This window comes from Pipistrellus hanaki (assembly GCF_964339955.1).
Source record: "Pipistrellus hanaki genome assembly, chromosome: 18".
Taxonomy (NCBI): Eukaryota; Metazoa; Chordata; class Mammalia; order Chiroptera; family Vespertilionidae; genus Pipistrellus; species Pipistrellus hanaki.
Genome location: NC_140520.1, coordinates 967,631 through 985,140, shown reverse-complemented (window position 1 = coordinate 985,140; position 17,510 = coordinate 967,631).

Here is a 17,510-nt window from a genome sequence, read left to right as displayed (position 1 = left end):
GTTTTTGAGCCTTATAGTTCTTTAAACACTTAGGGGAGCCCTAGCTGGTGTGGCTTAGTGGATAGAGCCTCGGCTGCGGACTGAAGGGTCCCAGGCTCGATTCCCAGTCAAGGGCACAGGTCCAGGATGCGAGCTCAGTCCCCAGTGGGGGGCGTGCAGGAGGCAGCCGATCCATGATTCTCTCTCATCATCGGTGTCTCTGCCTCTCTCAACCTCTCCCTTCCTCTCTGACATCAATGAAAAAATTAAAAAACAGAAAACCTAGGAGAGACGCCAAAACCAGTTTGGCTCAATGGATAGAGCGTCGGCTTGGGGACTGAAAGGTCCAGGTTCGATTCCGGTCAAGGGCATGTACCTAGGCTGCGGGCACATTTCCAGTAGGGGGTGTGCAAGAGGCAGCTGATCGATAACTCTCTCTCTCTCATTGATGTCTCTAACTCTCTATCTCTCTCCCTTCCACTCTGTACAAAAATCAATAAAATATATTTAAAAACAAAACAAAACAAAACAAAACAAAAACCAGAAAACCTAGGAGAGGCACCGGGAGCTGCAGAGACCTGTGGATAAAGGTTAACACCTGCCCCGCGGCACAGCGGCTGGGAGGACAAGCCGCCTTCTGTGCCTCAAGGGTCCTCCTCCCCTTCCTTTATAACCCAGGGGCGGAGGCTGCGGAGCACCCACACCGCCAACAGCAAAAGATGCTGCTTCAAAGCGACCACGTGTGCAGCCGAGAGGGATGGAGCGGGAAGCCAGGGCCCCTGGGGGGGGGGGGGGGGGCGCAGGGGTTTAAAAACACTTAGCATTCAGTTTTTCGAGTTCACTCCTTGCCCTCCCATAACCAGGAACAAAATTGCTTTTCTGTTGCATAAAGTATCTTTCAAATTCAATTGCTTATCTCCTCGCTCATTCAGGCAGGAGACCTGAGATTTGCCGGAGCCCATGACACGAACGCAGTGTATTAAACCATGGCCAGCCGCTCCACGAACACCCGGCCACTGATCCCCTCCTGGGCGCGGCCCGCGGATGTGATGCTGTGAACCGTGTCACCGGGGCACACCGGCCAGCGGGGTGAGGGTTCGAGCACACACACACTCACACACTCACACACACACACACTCATTCACTCACACTCACACACACACACACACACACTCATTCACTCACACTCACACACACACACACAGACTCTCACACACACACACACACACACACACACACACACACACACACTCACAGACACACACACGTGGGCGGCCGAACATCTGCCTGCACCATGGAAATGGCGGTTGCCATGGCGAGCGGGCGCCATGGCGACGCGGAGCAGATGCCTGGGAAGCCGCCTGGTGCTGGGACATCAGACCCTCAGCATCGAGAACCACAGGCCGGGACGGAGCGGGGTCCCCGGGAGCGGCCCTCCGCCCCGCCCTGGGGGAGCAGGTGGTCAGCGTCGGGAGGGGGGCCGGGACCTCGCGAAGGCCCGGCGGGCGGTGAGCGGAGCCGTGGCCGCGGCTGCTCCGGGGGCTGCCGCACACCGGGGCCGCGTTCCGTGGAAGCCCAGTGTGACCGGCGGAGGGAGCGCGGTCGGACGGAGTTAGGGGCCGCGTCCCGCGGGAAGGCGGGATGGATGCGTCTCAGCTCAGCCCCGTTAGCGGCTCCCGGACTCCCGTCACCGCCTCTCCTTCCCCGCCGGCCGGCGCGTCTGTTCCCGCGGCCACGCTGCTCTGAAGGACTGCGGTTATTAAACAGATCCATCACCTCGCGGAGGCCGGGCGTCCCGGTGGGAAGCGCGGGGAGCCGGGGGGCGGGGGCACGAAGCCCGAGAGCAGCGCCCGGAGTGAGCTCTCGCTCATGTACAGGAACTCCGGGAGGCAGGAAGCCGGACGTCCAAAGCAGTCATCCGAAACGTTTTTTAAATTATTTTTTATTGACCTCAGAGAGGAAGGGAGGAGAGAGAAACATCCAAATGAGAGAGAATCGTGGACCGGCTGCCTCCTGCACGCCCACCCTGGGGATCAAGCTCGAAACCCAGGCCTGTGCCCTGACCGGGAATGGAACCCGGTACCCTTCAGTCTGCAGGCCGGCACTCTACCCACTGAGCCACACCAGCCGGGCGGTCGTCTGAAACGTTTGCTGGGAGGGAGGGCTGAGGAGCTGTCAGCGCTCAGTTCCGCTGGTGTGTGTACTGAGGAGCAAAGGGTGCTGAGAGGAGGGCCGTGAGGACATGGTGCGTCCCCTCCCGGCCCAGGACCAGCTCTCCAGGCCCGGCACCGGCTCTCCCGGCCCATCACCGGCTCTCCCGGCCCATCCCCGGCTCTCTTGGCCCATCCCCGGCTCTCCCGGCCCGGCACCGGCTCTCCCGGCCCATCACCGGCTCTCTTGGCCCATCACCGGCTCTCCTGGCACGGCACCAGCTCTCCCGGCCCATCCCCGGCTCTCCTGGCCCATCCCCGGCTCTCCTGGCCTGGCACCGGCTCTCCCAGCCCAGCAGCGGCTCTCCCGGCCCATCCCCGGCTCCACTGGCCCATCCCCGGCTCTCCCGGCCCGGCACCGGCTCTCCCGGCCCATCACCGGCTCTCCTGGCCCATCCCCGGCTCTCCCGGCCCATCCCCGGCTCTCCTGGCCCATCCCCGGCTCTCCTGGCCCATCCCCGGTTCTCCCGGGCCGGCACCAGCTCTCCCAGCCCATCACCGGCTCTCCCGGCCCATCACCGGCTCTCCCGGCCCATCACCGGCTCTCCGGGCCAACACCGGCTCTCCCAGCCCATCACCGGCTCTCCTGGCCCATTCCCGGCTCTCCTGGCCCGGCACCAGCTCTCCCAGCCCATCACCGGCTCTCCCGGCCCTGCACCGGCTCTCCCGGCCCGGCACCAGCTCTCCCAGCCCGGCACCAGCTCTCCCAGCCCGGCAGGAAAGCCTGGGGCCCAGGGGGCGGTCCACCCTCTGAGAGCCGCTCAGCAGGAGGCCCTGTGGATGTGCCTGCCCGCAGGGTGTAAGGAGGGGCCGCCTGGCGTCCCCCTCAGCACAGTGCGCCCTCGGGGCAGGGAGGGGAGGGACCCGAGGCAGGTGCCCTCTGGGAGGCATCAGGCTGGGCTCACCTCCACCCCTTCCCCTCTCCCCGGGGCGGGAAGTCAGTGGCCTTCTGGGACCAGGGAAGGGGGAGGGCAAGCTGGGGACCCCCCCTCCCCCAGGACAGGCAGGTGCGGCCGGTGAGCCTCCAGGGAGCAGCAGGGACGAGGGGTTTCCACCACGGAGCTGGGGCAGCCTCGGAACCACCCGGGAACAGCCTCCGGAGACCGGAGCGCCCCCCAGGCCCCCGCACGCGGCCCTGGCGGCTGGCCGAGCGCTGGCGGGCCCCGGGCCGTTAGAGGGAAGGTCTCTGGCGCCGCCTCTAAGATGCACCCCTCCCGGCCTCCTTGGGGGGCCCCAGAGCTTCCTCCGTCCATCCTCACGTCGCCTGCAGGTGTGACGGGGCCGGTGTGAGCCGGGGGGGTTCAGACTTGTTGCTAATTAGCGGGAAAGGTGCCCTCTGGGCCCGGAGAGTGTGAAGAGCACACCAGAGGCAGAGGACACGCAGAGAGCGCTGAAACAGCTGAAAAGTTCTCCTGAAAAACAGGGGTAGCCGGCCGGCGGGGCTCAGGGGCTGAGCGTCAGCCTGTGAACCAGGAGGTCACGCCCCTGCTGGGCATGGAGCCGCACCCAGGCCTGGGCCCCGACCACCGGGAATCCAGCCGCGGAGCCGGTGACCTGGGGCAGGGAGGGCCCTCAGAGCCGCAGCAGCTGGCTCCAGCTGTCTTCCTTAAAGACCCACAAACGGCCGAAGGCCAGGGCTTCCTACGGGTCCCGACCGAACAACTCAAGTCAGGAAAAGGGACCCTCTGGCAGACGGAGAGCCGTGACCCGTGGACGCGGACACGGGGGCTGCAGGCGCGAGGCAGGCGCGGGGCCACGGGGAGGGGGAGGGAGGGACAGCCCCCCAGCACCCCCTCCCCCATTGTTTCCCGGTTCCCTCCTGATGGAAGGGAGTTTGGGCTGCAGGACGGGCCGGGGTGTCAGCCCGGTTCCTTTTGTTGCAGTTCATCCTCTGCTCCTGCTCCTCGCACAGGTCGGCATGTGTTTTCGCCGCGGGCGGGGGTGCTGCTGAGCGTCGCTGTTGCTACAGCAAGGCTTGACCTCCGGGTCGGCCGAGCGGGAGCGTGTGTGCGGTTGCCGTGGAAACCGCCTCCGTGTGCTGTCAGGTGGGCAGAGGCGCGGGGCGGGCAGGGATGAGATCTCAGCATCGTCTTCGCAAACACGGCCTCCTCCGGCGGCTGCGCCCATGGGCCTCGCCCTGAGCGGCCACCCTCCCTCCGCGCCTCCGAGCAGCCTCTCCGAGTGGGTCCTGCTGGCCAGCGAGGTGGGGAGGAGGCCTGCCTCCGAGCGGCGAGAGGCCTCCTGCCCTGAGACCATCAGGACGGCCTGTGCTCTAATGAGGAGAGAACGGTGCGAGGACCCCACCGGAGAGGCCAACTGCACGGGGCTGCCCGCTGCCCCCCTGCTGCCTCTGACGCCCCAGGCCGTCCCGGGAAAAGCTGTGCACGCCACTAAACACCTCTGCCCAGAGCCCGCCCCTGCCCGTGTTCTCAAGCTCATGTTCCAAAGGTACCGTGTGTGGGAGCAAGAAAGTGCCCTCCCGGCCGGCCGGCCCGGCTCAGGGGCTGAGCGGCTGAGCAGCAGCCTAGGAGCCAGGAGGTCGCCGATCCGTTCCCGGTCGGGGCACAGGCCTGGGTTTCCGGCTCGATCCCCAGCGTGGGGCGTGCAGGAGGCAGCCGGGCCATGATTCACTCTCATTATTGATGTTTCCGGCTCTCTTCCTTCTCCTTTGCTCTCTCTGAAATCAATAAAAACACGTTTTTAAAAATTTAAAATAAAATGCTCACCGGATCCTAAGATTCCTTTCCTGGGACAGCGAGATGGAGAAGCATCATGTGGCTCTCATTTCCTCTCCTCACATCGCTCTCACATAGCTGCCCCCTCTGCACACAGCCCAAAGCGGTCAGCGGTCGGCAAACTCATCAGCCCACAGAGCCAAATGTCATGGACATTTCTTTGGAGAGCCACATTTCTTACACTTAAACTTCTTCTGATGCCACATCTTCAACATAGACTCGCCCAGGCCGTGGCGTTTTGTGGAGGAGCCACGCTCCGGGGGCCAAAGAGCCGCGTGTGGCTCACGAGCCGCAGTTTGCCGACCGCGGGCCTAGGGCACCGTCGGGATTCCAGCCCAGGCTGTCCGCTCGGTGCTGACCAGGTCTCGGCCGCAGGCCCGGCCGAGCACGGAGGCCGTCCATCGCACGTGAGCCCAGGCCCTGCTCCACCGCCTGACCTCCCGGCCCCGAGAATCCTTCCTCTGGGATCCGCGGACTGGGCCTCCACTCCCCACGCTTCTGCCGAGCACGGGGTCAGGGTTCGTTGTGAAATCCCGCCGAGCTCGCAGGGAGCCGGCCGGGGGCTGTGGGAACACCAGGCAGAGGCCAGAGTTTCTCTGGGTCGTTAACGAGAGGAATAAAATGGCCTGTGATCTCATCCACTGGCTAGCACCTCCGTCTGGGGATTTTTTTGTTGTTGTTGGTTTGTTTGTCTTGTTTTATTATTATTATTATTATTATTATTATTATTATTATTATTTCAGAGAGAGGAAGGGAGAGGAAGAGAGTGATAGAAACACTGATGAGAGCCCGGCAGGCATGGTTCAGGGGTTGAGCATCGACCTAGGAACCAGGAGGTCACGGTTCCGTTCCTGGTCAGGGCACAGGCCCGGGTTGCAGGCTCGATCCCCAGGGTGGGGCGTGCAGGAGGCAGCCGGTCCATGACTCTCTCCCAGCATTGATGTTGCTCTCTCCCTCTCCTTCCTCTCTGACATCAATGAAAACATATTAAATGAATACATCAAACAGGGGATAGGAGGCAAAGGAACCCCTCTTTGTTAGTGATCCCCAAAGGACAACGGGTCTCATCAGGCTCACCGGGACGAGAAACAATTCAGCCTGAGGCACGAATCTATACCAATAATAGAGGGAAATGCAAACAGTCCAGGACGCCATCACAGTGACAAACAAACAGCAGGCTGCGTGGGGTGACCAGGCCGGCTGGGGGTTAGTGAGGGACGACCAAATGACTGAACAGCAGGCTGCATGGGGCACAGGCCGGCAGGGGAAGCAGTTGAGAGAGCAACTAGGACAGCAGCAGGGAGAAGGGGAGGCAGTTGGGGGTGACCAGGCCAGTAGTGGGGGGGCAGTTAGGGGCAATCAGGCTGGCAGGCAGAGGCGGTTAGGGGGTGATCAGGCTGGCAGGGGGAGAAGTTAGGGGCAATCAGGCAGGCAGGCAGGCAGGTGAGCAGTTAGGAGCCAGCAGTTCCAAATTGTGAGAAGATTTGGGCCTAACTCAGCAGTCAGATATCCCCTGAGGGGTCCCGGATCGGAGAGGGTGCACCGGGCCTCTACTTAAGAAACAAATCGTGGTCTATTCGAACAACGGACTCCTCCCCGGCCCCCCGGCGAACCTCACGGCTGTGGAGTAACGGAGCCAGTCCCCCCAAAGGCACTTGTCACAGAATCCTGCTGCTGTTCGCATGAAGGTCAACGGCAAACGGGACTAATCCCTTCCCATAGCGATCCGAGCGGCGGCGAACGAGGCTCGGGGCACGCGCAGTGACCGTTTTGTAAAAACACACTTAACCTCCCTGCCGTTTCCTCTGACAGGTTTCAGCGAGAGTCCCCCGGACGCCATTGAAATGGCCCCTGTGCTTTGAATCAGGAACTGGGGGCTGACTGAGCCTCCGAGCGCACGGAGACAGCTCCGGCCCGGGCAGACGCTCCCAGTCAGACCCGCCAAATGCCAACAGGCGGGAGGTTAACGCAGCCGCCCTCGAACCCGAGGCAGGTTCCAGGCCCCGGGGACCGCTCGGCACCGGGCTGTCCCCGTGACCCAGGAGCAGCCTCTGGAAGCAGTTAAACAGCATCAGACTCGACCTCTGGAAGCGGGAGGTTCTGCCTTTCTGTGAGGAACTGGCCTTTTCCTCGTCCGGGAGGCACGCGCCCTCCCGACACAGCGATTCCCAACGGAGCCATTTCCTTCATTTACAGAAATGTTTATCGGGAGCCGCCCTGGGTCCGCACACAGAAAACGGGCAGGAGCCGGGACCGGTGTGGCTCAATGATAGAGCGTCGGCTTGGGGACTGAAGGGTCCCAGGTTCGATTCCAGTCAGGGGTATGTACCTTGGTTGTGGGCATATCCCCGGTGGGGGGTGTGCAGGAGGCAGCTGATCAATGACTCTCTCTCATCGATGTTTCTAACTCTCTATCTCTCTCCCTTCCTCTCTGTACAAAATCAATAAAATATATTTAAAAGAAAGAAAGAAAGAAAGAAAGAAAGAAAGAAAGAAAGAAAGAAAGAAAGAAAGAAAGAAAGAAAGAAAAAAAGAAAGGAAGAAAGAAAGAAAGAAAGAAAGAAAGAAAGAAAGAAAGAAAGAAAGAAAGAAAGAAAGAAAGAAAGAAAGAAGAAAAGAAAACGGGCAGGGGTGCGGGGTGGGGGGTGGGAATTCCTCCCCAAACCAGGGCTGAGCCTCGTACCCAGAGTTCCCGTCATCACGGCCAACCCGCCCGCCCGCCGCCCTGGCTGGGGCCCGGCCTGCGTTTGCAGCGCCGTCCGCGGACACGGGTAACAGCGGCAGGAAGTACCACGTCTGTTTACCTTTCTGTTTGTCAGGAGCGTCCCTTCACCGGCCGCCGTGGCCCAGAGGTTGAGCCGCGACCTATGAACCCGGGGGTCACAGCTGGACTCCCGGTCGGGGCACAGGCCCGGTTGCAGGCTGGACCCCCGTGTGGGACGTGCAGGAGGCAGCCGATGCGTGATTCTCTTTCGTTATTGACTAGCGGCCTGGTGCGCAAACATGTGTGCCCTCGGTGGGGGGGGGTCCCCCAGCCTGGCCCGTGCCCTCTTGCCGTCGGGGACCCCTCAGGGGGTGTCCCCCTGCTGTCAGTCAAACATCGTCTCAGCGGAGCTCCCCCTGAGGGAGCGCACTGGCCACCAGGGGGCGCTCCTGCACTAAGCGTCTGCCCCTGGTGGTCAGTGCGCATCATAGTGGCTGGTCCTTCCCAGCCGTTCTGCCACGAGGGTCAATTGCATATTACCCTTTCATTATATAGGATGTTTCTCTCTCCTTCTCCCTTCCCCTCTAAAAGCAAGAAAAAAATATTTTTTTTTTAAAAAAAAGAACTTTCGTATGGACGGCGATTTGCATGCCTCCAGGGGAGCATGCGCGTGTGTGACCTTGACCCCGACCTGGGGGCCCAGGGAGGCAGCCCAGCGCCCACGTGCGCCCCCCTCTCCCGGGGGCCCGTCGGCGCCACGCAGCCGACTTGGAAATCTGCATGTCTGTGCGAAGGTATGAAATATTCATGCCGCGGATTAAAATATTTTATTTAATTAATATTGACTTAGGATGAATTTTTAAACAGATTCGTATTTCCTATGCGCTCCAGGCGGCCCCGCCGACCGGGCCTCGGTGAGCGGAGCCGATGACAGAAATCGCGGGGGACGTGGCCGGAGCACGCTCAGAGCCCGGAGAGACAGACAGGGAGCGGCGTCGGCTTCAGGACAGACGGGCAGCCTCCTCTGAGCGGGGAGCACGTTCCATTTTATAATTTTACTATTTTATAATTTTACTAGATATTCATCCACAGGGGTGTGTCCCTCAGCCCAGCCTGCACCCTCTCCAGTCTGGGACCCCTTGAGGGATGTCCAACTGCCTGTTTAGGCCCGATCTCATGGGCTACTTTCTTTAAAAAAAAAAAAAAAAAATTATATATATATTTATATATATATTATGTTTGTATTGATTTCAGAGAGGAAGGGAGAGGGAAAGAGAGAGAAACATCAATGATGAGAGAGAATCACTGACCAGCTGCCTCCAACCCAGCCCACAACCCAGGCCTGTGCCCTGACCGGGAATCGAACCATGACCTCCTGGTTCCTAGGTCGACGCTCAACCCCTGAGCCACGCTCAACCTCTGTCACTTCAGTGACAGTGTGGCTCATCGCCTGTGCCTACAGCCCGTGCTCAGGGCGCAGTCCTACAGCCACACCTCGCCGCCAGGGGGACATGTGACGTCGCTCAATTGCCGAGGAAGGCGGGGAGAACGGGCTTAGCGAGATCCCCACAATCAGGGGACTAGTCGCAGCTGTGGTAGATCGCTCCTCGTTCGGCCTGTGGCAGAGAGGAATCCCGCTGTGTCTGCATCCGTGTCTTCCTTTCTTCCCGACCTCCTCACGGCCTGGATAATGACTGCACCGACTCCCCCCGGCGCCTGCTGGCGAGAACGTGTACAGATGCCGCCAGCAGGGCTGACCCGGGGCACTGCGCCTCCTTCCGGTCCCCACCGTCCGGCGGCCCCCGGAGGCTTACCGAGCTCGCGCCCGCAGACCCCTCCACAGAACGCCGATACTGCACACCGGGAGCCGGGCCAGAGCCGGGGTGAGTGCTAATTGGAGGAGACGGCGTGCAGTGGTGATAACGGAACAGGGGACTCACATCCACAAGCCTTGTTAGCATGCTGAGCAGTCACCGCTGGCTCCGCCGGGGCACCCAGCACCCCTTCCAGCGGGAAATGGGGCTGTGAGGTGCTCAGGGCCACACGTGTGGCCAAGGCGGCGGCGGGACCTGCCCCTCGGACCTCAGAGCTCAGTCCTACAGCCAAACCCACACACACGGGACACGGGCGATCACAGTCGATCCTGTCACCGGGATGGATGGCGGAGGATGGAAAAGCAGGTTCTGTCCTGCTCGGTGGTGGGGAAGGGGACGTAAAGGGAGAAACAGGCGGAAATCGCGATCCCTGTTTTCCTCCCAAAGAGAGGCCATGGGCCCTAGGAGAACAGGCTGGGCCGGTGCGAGCCGTTCCTGGCACCGGGTCCTTGTTCAGGGAAGGGGAAGGGGGGGCAGGTGTGACTCTGGTGACTGAACCCCGTCTACCCCAGCTCCTGGGAGCTGGTCTCAGAATGAGGGGGAGATCTGACCTCTCGGGATAGAGTTCAGGGCCCCGGGTTTGACTTCAGATACCCGGATGCAGGAGAATGTCCCGGATGGAGGTTTGAGTGTCGCCATGGCAACAGGGGTCCTCCCGTGAGGGTCTGGGTCCCTACAATGAGGTCTGATCCCTGGATGGAGGACTGGCCCCTGGAGGGGGGTCTGGGTGCCTGCATTGGGGTCTGGCCTCCAGGAGAGTCTCTGTGTCCGGGGATTGAGGACTGAGCCTCCATATTGATCTCAGATACCCGGATGCAGGAGAATGTCCCGGATGGAGGTTTGAGTGTCGCCATGGCAATAGGGGTCGTCCCATGCAGGTCTGGGCCCCGAATTGTGGTCTGGGACCCCGGAGGGTGTCTGGGTGCCTTGATTGAGGACTGGGATCCAGGCTAGTGGTCCCTACCCTGTAATTGACGTCAGAGCCCAGGACACAGACCCGGGCCCTGTGGGAGGTTGATTCCCGCCATATAAATAGGGCCTCTGCCATGGGGGTCTGGGCCCCCGAATTGAGGTCTGATCCCTGGATGGAGGTCTGGGCCTGGGATGGGGTCTGGGAGCCTGCATTGGGGTCTGGCCTTCCGTAGTCTCTCTGTCCCAGGATAGAGGTCTGGCCACGCATCTGACTTCAGATTCCCGGATGTAGGTGGATGCCATGGATGGAGGTCTGAGTCTGGCCATTGAAATAGGGGCCTCCACTGAGGGTCTGCGCCCCGAATGCGGTCCTGGCCCCGGAGGTGGGTCTGGTGCCTCGATTGGGGGCGGGGTCCCGCGGTGGTGGTCCCGGCCCCGTAACTGAGGTTCACAGATCCGGGCCTTATGGGATGCCCTCAGGTCAGGGCTCGATTCCCGGTCAGGGCTCAGGCCCGGGTTCGGCCTTGATCCTCAGTGGGGGGTGTGCAGGAGGCAGCCGATCCATGATTCTCTCTCATCATTGATGTTTCCCTCTCCCGCTTTCTTCCTCTCTGAAATCAATAAAAATAAATTAAAAAAACAACAAAATGTGTCATGAAGAGAAGTGGCTTCCTTTCAATGCACCGGAAGATACAAATATTGCTTCAAACTTAAATCCAACACACCGGGAACAGGAGGGGTTCTGGGGCAGGATTAACGGCGAGACGCCAGCCCTGACTGCTTTGGCTAAGTGGACAGAGCATCGGCCTGCAGACTGAAGGGTCCCAGGTTCGATTCCGGTCAAGGGCATGTACCTCGGTTGCGGGCACATCCCCAGTAGGGGGTGTGCAAGAGGCAGCTGATCGATGTTTGTCTCTCCTTGATGTTTCTAACTCTCTATCCCTCTCCCTTCCTCTCTGTAAAAAAAAAAAATTAATAAAATGTATTAAAAAAAACAATATGGAGACACCGGGGGACTGTTCTTACTGCTCCTTCTTGATATTTTCCCCCCTCCTTTAATTCAAAGATACTGTAACAAATAAAAGTTTAATAAGTAAAAAAAAATCGCATTTTAAATGAAAAACCCATTATTAACTTATTAAGAACCATTAAGTACATAATTACCAGGATCCCGTTACATGACGATACCGTTTCTTTAAAGCCGGAAATAATACCTCCTGAAACTTTAATTATTTGAACGGGAAGACGAGGCGGCCGTTATCTCCTCCGACAAAGACGGAAATCAGTTTAATTGCTTCTCCGCGGCCCGCGCCTCCGCTGGGAGCCAGGCGGCCAGAGAGGGGCGTGAACCGGCGGCGTGAACCCGGCTGTGCCCGCGCCCCGGTGGGGTCACCCGGGCGGAGGCCGGCTCGGGCCGCTGCGGCCCCTCAGTGGTCAGCGGAGCCGCAGGTGGACGCTGTCTGTCTGCCCAGGAGCCGCACCAGCTGGAGCCGCCGCCTCCCAGGAACCGCACCAGCTGGGCCGGCCGTGACCGCGTCTCCGTGGCCGAGTGGACACATCTGAGGCAGCACTGCCCGCCTGCACTCCCCGAGCTCGGCAGACGGCTGCGCGGTGGGGCCGCTTCCGATGCTTCAGATGGGGGGGACCCAGCCCCCCAACAGCTGGGCTCTCAGCTGCAGAGCAGGACGGCCCACGGGCGAGGCCTCAGAGGGGGCCGGGGTGGGGGTGGGGGGATGGGTGCTGCCTGGAGCAGCCCAGGCCCCAGCCGGAGGGACAGCACACACACACACACACACACACACACACACACACACACACTCTCCCCGCGTCGGCGCGCACAGCGTGGGCGGCATGGACGGGGCTCGCTCCCTGCGGAGGGCACACACACACACACACACACACACACCCTCCCCGCGTCGGCGCGCACAGCGCGGGCGGCATGGACGCGGCTCACTCACGGCGGAGGGCACACACACACACACACACACCCGTGTGGTCAGGGGCTGGAAAGGGACGTAGTGAGGATCGAACAGGGACCCGGGAGGCATGCGGCCCACGCACGCTCCCTGGCCGCTCCGGGGAACGCCAGGCTGTGGTTTGAAGCAGGAAGGCACACAGCCTCTGTCCGAACGCCGCACCGGGCCCCGCAGGTGCCAGGGCAGCGCTGGGACAGTGCGAGGCGAAGGCCGGGCCTGGGCACCCCGGCCGTGCCCGAAACGGGAAGCAGCCCGAGGGGCCGGGGGTTCCTGCGCCAGAGTCTGCCTCACCCCCGGCCCCGCAGGCTCCCGGTCACGGGGCCCAGCTGGGGAGCGGCAAGGGGTCTGCCGTCTGCCAGGTGCGGGAGGCGGGGGTCCGGAGGGGGAATGGGGAGGCGGAGCCCCCGCTCACCTCACTCCCGGGAAGGCGGGCTCCTGGCCGTCCTCACAGCGCCCTCTGCCTGATCCTCGGCTTGTGCCAGGGCTTGGTCTTAGGGCTCTTTTGGGATGGGAACAGGGGCCCATTTCTGAACCCTTTTTCTAGTCAACCTAGAGATGGCCTGGGCCCTTAAGGGTATTTAAAATCAGCCACGGGGCTCTTTGGTGAGCGTCGACCTCTGACCCGGGAGGTCACGGTTGGATTCCGGTTGCAGGCTCAATCCCCAGTAGGGGGCGTGCAGGAGGCAGCTGGTCAATGTGTTTCTCTCATGTCGATCTCTCTCTCTCTCTCTCTCTCTCCCCCTCCTCCTCTCTCCCTCCCTCCCTCTCACTCTCTGAAAAATCAACCAGCGGGAAATGCCCTCTGGCGAGGATGAACAAAACCAGGCCGATCTCTGCCGCCAAAGCCCAGGCTCCTGGGACGGCGTGGCTGCCTTCCGGGATCTTCCTCGCGGAGGCGGCACCTGTGTGTGGCTTCTTGTGGCCCGCAGGCCGGGCTGGGGGCCGAGCGCCCTCCCGGGAGCCTGCCCCAGGCCCCAGGCCCTCCTGCGGCTCCCAGCTCCGGATGAGATTCGTCTGTTACCTGAGGACACGGTCTTCCCGCCGCCTGACTGACATCTAATCGTCTCTTCTCGGGACAATCGCATTGTTGTAATTTTTTAATATACAGCGGTTTCATTCTAGGGGTCTGATCAAATTAAACAGGATCCAATTAACTCTAATCAGGGGGTGGGCAGGCGGCGTCGGAGGCGGCGGGGATGTTAGTAAACACGGGCTCTCCGGGGACGGCTCTCCGGGGACGGGCGGGGACAGGCTGGGACGGGCTGGACGGGCTGGACAGGCGTGGACGGGCGTGGACGGGCTCCGGGGACGGGCTCCGGGGACGGGCTGGGATGGGCTCCGGGGACGGGCTCCGGGGACGGGCTGGGATGGGCTCCGGGGACGGGCGGGGACGGGCGGGGACGGGCGGGGACGGGCTCCGGGGACAGGCTGGGATGGGCTCCGGGGACGGGCGGGGACGGGCGGGGACGGGCTCCGGGGACGGGCTGGGACGGGCTCCGGGGACGGGCTCCGGGGACGGTCAGGGAACTGGCTCGGGTGGCGGGCTCCATCCCCAGTGGGGGGCGTGCAGGAGGCAGCCGACCCAGGATTCTCTCTCATCGTGGACGTTTTTCTCTCTCTCCGTCTCCCTGCCTCTCTCTCTAAAAGGCAATAGAAATACATTAACGAGAGGAGAACAGGACGTGATGGAGATCCGAGCAGGGAGCCTGCGTCCCCTTTCACCCGGTGGCCCGTCCCCGCTGGCTCTCACGGCGCAGCCCCGGGCGGGCGGGAGCCTGCCACGTGGCCAGCGTCCGGTCCCCTGTGCGGGGCCCGCGGTGTGGGGTCGGTGTCCCGTCCCCTGTGCGGGGCCCGCGGTGTGAGCCAGCGTCCCGTCCCCTGTGCGGGGCCGAGGTGTGGGGTCGGTGTCCCGTCCCCTGTGCGGGGCCCGCGGTGTGAGCCAGGGTCCCGTCCCCTGTGCGGGGCCCGCGGTGTGAGCCAGTGTCCCGTCCCCTGTGCGGGGCCCGCGGTGTGGGGTCAGTGTCCCGTCCCCTGTGCGGGGCCCGCGGTGTGGGCGTCCCATCCCCTGTGCGGGGCCCGCAGTGTGGGCGTCCCGTCCCCTGTGCGGGGCCCGCAGTGTGGGCGTCCCGTCCCCTGTGCGGGGCCCGTGGTGCGGGGCCAGGCTGGCCTGTCCTCCCGGGTCCGGGTGGGGGCGGCGAACCAATCGGGAAGTAAATGGAGTTCTCAGCGGCGGCCGCCTCGGCCGTGCGGCAGCCGGCGGGCCGGTCATTTAAGCTCCGCGGGGCAGCCTGTCCGCGGGCGAGAGGGTCAGCCTCCTGCCGGGCCCGGGGCTCCCTGGGAGGGGAGCCGGGAGGGCGGCGGGGAGGGGAGCAGGGAGGGCAGTGGGGAGGAGAGCCGGGAGGGCGGCGGGGAGGGGAGCCGGGAGAGGAGCTGCCTCTGGGCCGGAGGTCGGCCTGGCCGGCCGCGTCTGCGAACCCGGCTCTGTCCCTAGCAGCAGGACAGGGAGAGGGCACACGCACACGGACCTGACCACGTCCAGGGCGCTGACGGGGACACCAGCTCCCCGGAGACAGACGGAGGGAGCCGCCGCGGGGCACAGCAGCACGCAGGCTGGGCGTCTGTGCAGGACGGGCCAAACACACCCTGGAGCCCTCCCTGTCCCTCCCCGGCTGTCCCACCTCCCTGTCCCTCCCCGGCTGTCCCACCTCCCTGTCCCTCCCCGGCTGTCCCACCTCCCTGTCCCTCCCCGGCTGTCCCACCTCCCTGTCCCTCCCCGGCTGTCCAACCTCCCTGTCCCTCCCCGGCTGTCCCACCTCCCTGTCCCTCCCCGGCTGTCCAACCTCCCTGTCCCTCCCCGGCTTTCCCACCTCCCTGTCCCTCCCCAGCCCCAACCGAGCACCAGTGGGGCCCTTTGGGCTGGCCTGCGCCCTCTCACAATCTGGGCCGAGGGACACGAATGTCATGCACCGGCCTCTGGTGTTTAACATAACAGGAGATTGAAGAGAATCCCTTAGAACGGTCAGGAAAAGGTGGAAATGTAGAAATCCTTGGAACAGCAGAGACCAGCCATTGGGAGGGAGTGTGTGTGTGTGTGTGTGGTGTGTGTGGTATGTGTGTGGTGTGTGTGTGGTGTGTGTGATGTGTGTGGTGTGTGTGTAGAGTGTGTGTGGAGTGTGTGTGGTGTGTGTGATGTGTGTGATGTGTGTGATGTGTGTGGTGTGTGTGTGGTGTGTGTGGTGTGTGTGGTGTGTGTATGTTTTAAGATAAAACCTAGCATCTCACAAACAACGTGTGTTTCGGTCTGTGGCCGTTGCCAAGGTGACAGCCTTTATTTGCGGAAACGGGCACAGCTGTGGGCACCCCGGCCCCGGGGTGTAAGTGACGCTCTCCCAGCGCAGGCCGGGCTCACGGGCCCACGTCTCTGCCTCCCGGAGACCCTGGAGGTTACATTCCTCACGAGGGGCTTTTCCTGCACGCTCCTGCTGGGCCGGTGTGGGGTGACCCCGCTCCTGGATCGGGGGGGGGGGTGTGAACCGCGGGTGTGGGGTGACCCCCCTCCTGGATCGGGGGGGGGGTGTGAACAGCCGGTGTGGGGTGACCTCCCTCCAGGGTCCCAGGTTCGATTCTGGTCAAAGGCATGTACCTTGGTTACGGGCACATCCCCAGTGGGGAGTGTGCAAGAGGCAGCTGATCGATGTTTCTCTCTCATCGACGTTTCTAGCTCTCTTTCTCCCTTCTTCTCTGTGAAAAATCAATAAAATATATTTTAAAAAACACAAACAAACAAACCCGCCCCGGTTTGTCTGGGAGAGAAGAGAAGCATCACACGTGGGCACAGCCGCCTGGCGGCCGCCGGTTCTCGGTCACACTTAGACCGGACAGCGCTGTCCCCGGGGGGCGGTCCTGGGCCCGGCGCCGCAGGGCGCGCGTGCGGGCGGGTTTCCCACCCGCGTGTCTGCTGCCCACCCTTCCGGGCACCCCGGGCGGCGGCCAGGCCGGCCCCTCTCCCAGGTGACTGGTCCTCTTCCCTCCCCGCCACCCGCTTCGCCTCCAAATATATGCTTTCTGGAAGTTCAACAGCACCCCCTGGTGGAGCGCTGCCGCCGGTTCAGGCTGAGCACGGTTGTTCCGGAAACTCAGTGGAAGGAAAGGGGTCCGGGTGTGGGGGACCCACCGGAGGCCTGGGCCCCCAGGCCAGAGGGCAGAGCCGCCGCGGACAGACGCTGGGCTGGGGGCAGGAGGGGGTCATTCCCTCCAGTCTCGGTGGCTGGAGGTTTTGTTGTTGTTGTTTGTTAGTTAATATATTTTATTGATTTCGGAAAGGAAGGGAGAGAGAGACAAAACACCAGTGATAGAGAGGATCATGGCTCGACTGCCTCCTGCACGCCCCGTACTGGGCATTGAGCCCACAACCTAGCACTGTGCCCTGACCAGGAATCCAACCTTGACCTCCAGGTCCATGGATGATGCTCAGTGCTCAATCCATTGGGCCACGCAGGCCGGGCTCTGTGTGTGTGTGTGTGTGTGTGTGTGTGTGTGTGGTGTGTGTGTGTGTGTGTGTGAGTGTGAGTGTGTGTGTGTGTGAGTGGGTGTGTGAGTGGGTGTGTGTGAGTGTGTGTGTGTGTGTGTGTGTGAGTGTGTGTGTGTGTGTGTGTGTGTGTGGTGGGCGTGGCGGGAAGTGCCAGGAGGCAGGGCCAGGGCTCCCATAGGTTCTGGGGAGCACGTGGAGAGAGGCCCTTAAAGGGCCCAAACCAGCCTGCTGGTGACTCGCTGGTTAGGCCATCAGCCTGCTCACCTGAGGGTCTCGGGTTCGATTCCCAGTCAAGGGCATGTGCAAAGCCCATGCCTGGTCCTGGGCAGGGCCCGTTGGGGAGGCAGCCGATTGCTGTGTCTCTCTCGCATCCATCTCTCTCTCTCCTCCCTCCCTCCCACTTTCTCTAAAAATAAAAATAAAAAATCAGTGGAAAAATACAAGATCCCAAACTTTGATGACTATGAACTAGCACAGACCCGCGGACCTGGCCGGGACGGAGTGGGCCGGGCGGAACCCAGGTGGGCGCCCCACGAGAAGGCAGGTTGTTGGAGGGAAACTGGGCCCAGCTGGGGAAGGCGGGCTCCTA